This window comes from Rousettus aegyptiacus, unplaced genomic scaffold, assembly GCF_014176215.1.
Source record: "Rousettus aegyptiacus isolate mRouAeg1 unplaced genomic scaffold, mRouAeg1.p scaffold_m13_p_3, whole genome shotgun sequence".
Classification (NCBI taxonomy): domain Eukaryota; kingdom Metazoa; phylum Chordata; class Mammalia; order Chiroptera; family Pteropodidae; genus Rousettus; species Rousettus aegyptiacus.
The window spans coordinates 45733714-45739813 of NW_023416306.1; the positions used below are offsets into that span (position 1 = coordinate 45733714).

Consider the following 6100-nt stretch of genomic DNA (forward strand, 5'->3'; position numbering starts at 1 on the left):
GAAAGAAAAGATATTGGAAACAAATTAGACATATTTATTAATGCAATCTGACCACCATGTGCATCCCCAATCCCAGGGTAGCCACATTCTTTTATTTTTATGTCATATCCATGGTTTCAGGACAAACATGCTAAGAAATACTTTTCCCATCACTAAATGGAAAGGGAAATACAAAAGCTTAGGCTATTCTTTTCTCCAGAAAGTCACACTATATTTTAAATAGTCTCTCCTTAGGCAGTAACTTTTGATTTATTGAAGAAATTTCTGAAATTCTGTATGGTCTATTGCTCATAAATATTAAAAAATTCTCAGAAATGTGGAAGATGAGGTAAAATGATAATATAATTAATAACTACTTCTTATTGAACATTCATGTTTTAGATACTGTACTAAGAGTTTGATATGTATTATAAGTAAATATAAATATATTTAATTCACATAATAAGCTTTAAGTATTATTGTTCCCATTTTGCAAATAAGAAAAACTGAGACCCAGAGTACTTCAGCAACTTGATTAAGATAGCAAAATTTGGATTTGAATGTTGGACTAGCAGAGGTCAAGGTCCGTGTCAAGGTCCACTCAGGGTGCTGTGTCTTGGCAACCTTTTACCTTTCTCTTAGAAGCCCACGGTCTCCATTCCAGGATTTAACCCCCTTTTCATCCCTTCCTCTCATGAGTACACTTAACAGCTCTAGGCGTGACTCCAGCAACCTTCTACCATACTCCAAATCCAAATTGCCCTGCTGTTTTCCAGATGTTACCTTCTACTCCCAATCAGAAGTTGACTATCCTGTATCTCATTACTTTAGGACCACTGTTTCATGCCAGAGTACCTTTTAGTGCCCAGTCATTCGACAAATACTTGTTGAACATCTCTATGCTAGACTAATATGATTCCCACACATGTAGGATTGAGTAAATGTTTGATGGATGGATGAACAAATGAATGAATATTAATATATACTTAGTGACAATAGAAGTTTCAAGTAGATGACAAATATGAGTTCTATGAAAAGAAAGATTTGAATTCTGGCTCCATCATTTGGATGGTACTTAGTACAACTCACCAAATATTTCTGGCTATGGTCATTTCAGGCACTTGGTAATTCTATCTCCCACTGCTTAGTGTTTCCAAATTCCAAAGAGGGATCAGTCTTTGATGTTTAGAAACAAGAAATCAGAATTCCCAGGAATTCTCAGGAATTCTGAAATCATAAAGGATTTTGTATTTTTCATGACACTTTACTTATATATATTTAAATAATAATGGGCAGCCATAATAATGAACATTGGATAATTTTTATATGTAGGGTTATACTGCCAGAAATTTTCTGTAAAAAATTATATAATTATAAATGAGTGGTTTATAATTAATGAACATCTTGTGACAAGATTATATATTTCAAAACATGTAAAAAGAATCTCTTCCTCATATAGACATTTAATAACAGAAAATATTAAAAGAAGGGAAGAGTAACACAAATATCAAATAAAAATTATTATAAAAATGAAATATAACACAACGATTATTTCTATAAGTTATTGTTATTAAAATGAACATTTAGAACACACCAAACATTAATTGCCTAAACCAACTTTCTTTATGCTTTGACATTTACTTGTTTATTAGGAATGCATCCTAAAGCTGAGTATTAGAATAGATATTATTTCACATAAGCCATTTCCTTTTTTAATGATGAAAATTTAAAATATTTATCTTTCTTGTCTGTTTGCCCTGGTTTTAATTTTGCTATTGAAATAGATATCAGCTTTGCTAATTCAGATTTTTGTTCAGTTCAGATTTCCCATCACAGTACTCTACAATAGTTACATCATCTGCTCTTTGCCTTTCTTCAGCTAAAGTATTTACAAAGAACTGTAGCCTAGAGGAAATATTCAAACACTGGAAAGCATCAGTGAACGTTACTGAGTTGTGTTCAAATAACATAACATTCAGATCTCCTAGCCAAGTTAACAGAACTAAATAGAAGCATGTGTCAAAATTGCCAATTTAAGGATTTCTTTTGTTTCTAAAATTTACTTCTTAGAACATCACCCACAGAATTTGTATGAAGTATACTATATATACAAACTTATTGAAATTGATTTGCAAGAACGGCTCACCCAGCAGGCAGGGCCATGAACACACACTTATTATATGGCGACAGCTGCTAGCAAGACTGACTAGTTAGACAGTTTTGACTTCTGGGATGGTCCTTTCCTAGTTCCTGAGAAAGTCAACCTTAACCTTTGATTCGTCACACCAACATTTCTTGGTTTTTCTTTCAACTTGACATGAGCGAGTCCTCTGAACTGGTAACATCTCTATAATGATTCTTATGGTTTAATTCCTTTAGGAGAATCATAACTTTTTTCTGTTTTTCAATTTCTTGATTGAATCACACTGGGACCTGGGATTGGGAAAATAACATATACATTTCTGGAAAAATGCCAAGAAGTTATGCCCTCACAGTAATACTACTATTGCCTTTAAAAGTGAGGTATAGGATGTGACAGGCTTTGGCCAATGGAATACATTACTTCCAGGCAGGAACCGTGAGAACCATCATGAGATTTGCCAAATTCCATTTCCCATGCTGCACCAGTCATAGAAACACGTGTTGAGTTTAGAACCTCAAGAACCAGGGTCCCCGAGCAACTATGATAAGCAGAGCCCACCGACAACTCATGTAGGACATGTAATATACATGAAATACTTTTGTGAGATTTTGGAGTTGTCACTACAGCATAACCTACAGTGACAACTAAATTTTGGGTAAATTACAAAACCTCTCTGAATCACAATTCCCTTATTTGAAAAGAGAAAAGAGTAATTTCTACTTCAAAAAATTAGAAGTCAGAGTGGCATCAGACTTCCCAAATGCAACACTGGAAGCTAGATATCAAAGGAGTAATGCCTTTAAAATTCTGAATGAAAAATCTATACCAAGCCAAACTACAAACTAAGTACAAGGGTAGAATACTCTTTGCACAACATTCTTTACACCTTATACACGCCTTCTCAGAAAGTATTCTATCAAAACGAGTGAGTTATTCATGTAAGAAAAATACCCAAGGTTAGGAAACAGGAGAATCCAACCCAAGATAGAGGGAATCCTGTGAAGGGTGTCCCCTGATTGATGTCTGGCCAGTGTGGAGCAGGAGGCTGGGGCTCCAAGGGAGACCTAACCAGGAACAATATTAAACCTGTAGAAAACTTGATGAATATGGCAAACAGTGCTGGAGGAAGAGTACGTTTTGTTGGTGAGTTTGAAAAGAATTAACATTACCTGGACAACTAAGGAAATAAAAAATATAAGGCAATTATTAACTACAAAGGACAAGAAAATTTTGAAAAAGAAGGGAAATGAAATCATATCACTTGACTCAGCATCAAAGAAGAATATTTACATGCTTTAATAATTTAATTGCTGGCTACAGCCATGCTATCCTGAACACACCCGATCTCATCTGATCTTGGAAACCAAGCAGGGTCAGGCCTGGTTAGTACTTGGATGGGAGACCACCTAGGAAGACTGGGTGCTGTAGGCTTTAAAATAAATAAATAAATAAAAATTAAAAGAAAATAATTTGATTGCTGATTTATTTTTTAATCAGAAATTTTTAAATAACTGCTAAACATAGATGGAATGGAGAGGGAAATCAGAGATGTGCTAGATTTTCATCTTGTAAATTAGGAAATCAATAGATTATATCTAAAGTTGATAAATCTATAACTCTAATAATAGAAGATTATTTAAAAACACAGAGGCACATGCCAGAGGAAGCCCATGCCAGATTTGGAAGTGGTTACATCTGAAGAGCTTCATTCGGGTTTGGGGACTAGTGTTTCCAGTTATAAATTAGGGAGTGCTATTTGACTTTTTAAAACATGGACATGTATTACTCTGAAATAAGGATTAGTTACTATTTAAAAACTAATAAATGTATACCTGAATCTCTAAATATTTACAGGAAGCCCTAGGTTTAAGTCTTGAGTCAACCATCAATAAGTTGTGTGACCCTGGGTAAGTCCTTTTACCTCTCTGAGTCTCAGTTTCCCCATCTGCAGGTAGAAAGAAGGCTTGAACTCACTAGCTACATAATCTCTGAAATCTCAAATGCACTATTATCAAAATTCAAGCTTTTAAAATAACTTAGAAAATAACACTTATTTTTATGAATGCATTGTTTTTCTTAGATAAAATACTAAAACACATCAAAACATGTTATGTTGAAAAAAAGTGGGGGGAAGTACAGAGGCTCTGACATATTGGCCACATTTTGTCATGGAGCATTTTTAATAGCCTGGAAAGCTTTGTAAGAGATCCAATTGCAGTCTTTGCAATGTGAATAAATAAATACGACCTCGAGTATTCTCATTCTCATGTGCCCTATTTCTCCCACCCGCCTCAGGGCAGTTTTAATACCTATTGAATCAGAATTCAGTGTCCAGATAAGCAACCAAGGAAGTCTTCCCACTGGAGAAATCCCTGAGTATCCATTGCAGGCATAGGAGGTCTTGCGTAGAGTACTTTGATGGTCCAGAAATTTTCATTGGAGAGAATTTATTCTCCACCTCATCTCACGCTCCCAAGCCATTCATTCCCCTGGGTGTGCTAAACCCCAAACAAGGAGCAGCAAAGAGCTCAGCATTTCCAAAGAAAAGATAAATTGAAATCATAGCTCCTCCCAGACAGGATTCACTCCAATGTCTGTCTCCTGCTGCTTTTTCTTTCTTCCTTCTCTGCTTCTTTCCTTCCCGCCACCCACGCAGACCTTCCCAGATGGATGTGCGGATGAGTGATTTCAACTTACTTTTCCCCTTCAGGCATGATTTGTTCTTCTCCATAGTCGGAGCTCACTCCCCCAGCACCAAGTGGTCCAACTGTGAGCAGGTGAAGTTAGTGGCGTATAATTATCAGAGAACCGTTTATTTTTTTCTGGCAATAGCAAGCCCCTGTGATCTGTCGCCATAAAAACCTTGAATCAGAAAAGTAAATCTGCCAGCTCCAGAATCCTGGCCTCAGAGCACTTAATTTCCCTGGTCTGATCCAAGGTGAGAAGAGGGAGGTGTGAAAATATAGGGAAACTTCATTTAAAACAGAGACAGGAGGCCAGGGGAGCCCTCGTGCACCACTCCATATCAATCACAAACCATTACAGGAAGGATTGTTGATTATAAGCTTCAACGGGAAGAAACACACCTTGTAAATCCTTATGCTTTACCACTCCAGCAGGAGAAAGAAAGATTTTCTTCCTTGTCTGGCAACTCAGCAAATGAGAAACTATCACCACCCTGAATTCTTGCTTTCCTCTACTTTTGTTCAAAACAATCCCTCCCTTCAAAGACCCTCCTTTCCCCGCTCCCCTCCCCCTGCCCCGCCCGCTCGCCATAACGTAAAGTTCTTCTATGCTTGTTGGACTTGCTTATGGTTTTCGCTATAACATACTTGTACTGAATTGCAGTTCTCTGGTCTTCGTAAATAAGCCCATTTTGCTGGTAAAATAACTGGTTGTTTCATTTTCAAGGTCAGCAGAGGAATTTCCTGGGCAGCTGTTGGATGCGCAGTCCTAGGCAGCTACTACTCTTCCAGCTTCTTCACTTAATTATGCAGAGCTGAGGTTTGTCACTCATGAACTAGTTCTTTCAATGTCTTAAACAGCCTTATCCCCATTTTACAGGTGAAAATGAGGCACAGGGAAATGAAGATGCTTGCCTAAATGTGCACAACTAGGAGTTGGTAGAGTCAGATATGAACTGAGGTCTGTGTTACTTTAAAGCTAGTGTCTTCTATTTGGGCCAAATCTCTCGTTCCCTCAGGACACAGGGCTAGATGCAGAAGGTCAGATCTGGCTGTGTTTGAGGAAAGCTCAGCAATTTGGTGACTGGATGTAGATTGTCATGAAATGTCTTGGCTGTTGAATGTCTTCCCTCAGTTTTGGCCATCCGTGGTCTCCTTTATCCCTTTGAATCCCAGGTATGAACTGAGAAGTGACTATACGTGACACTTAGGACACACCAGGATAGAATTCCAGTCAGTCTGACTTGGCTACAACATGTATGTGCTTATGTATCAAGTTATTGGACATGCGGTC

At 37.2% G+C, this 6100-nt stretch overlaps 1 pseudogene; it reads left to right on the forward strand.

The window, feature by feature from the left end:
• The first annotated feature begins 3434 nt into the window (after positions 1 to 3434).
• LOC118600932 lies at positions 3435 to 3553 on the forward strand (annotated as a pseudogene).
• The last annotated feature ends 2547 nt before the right edge of the window (positions 3554 to 6100 follow it).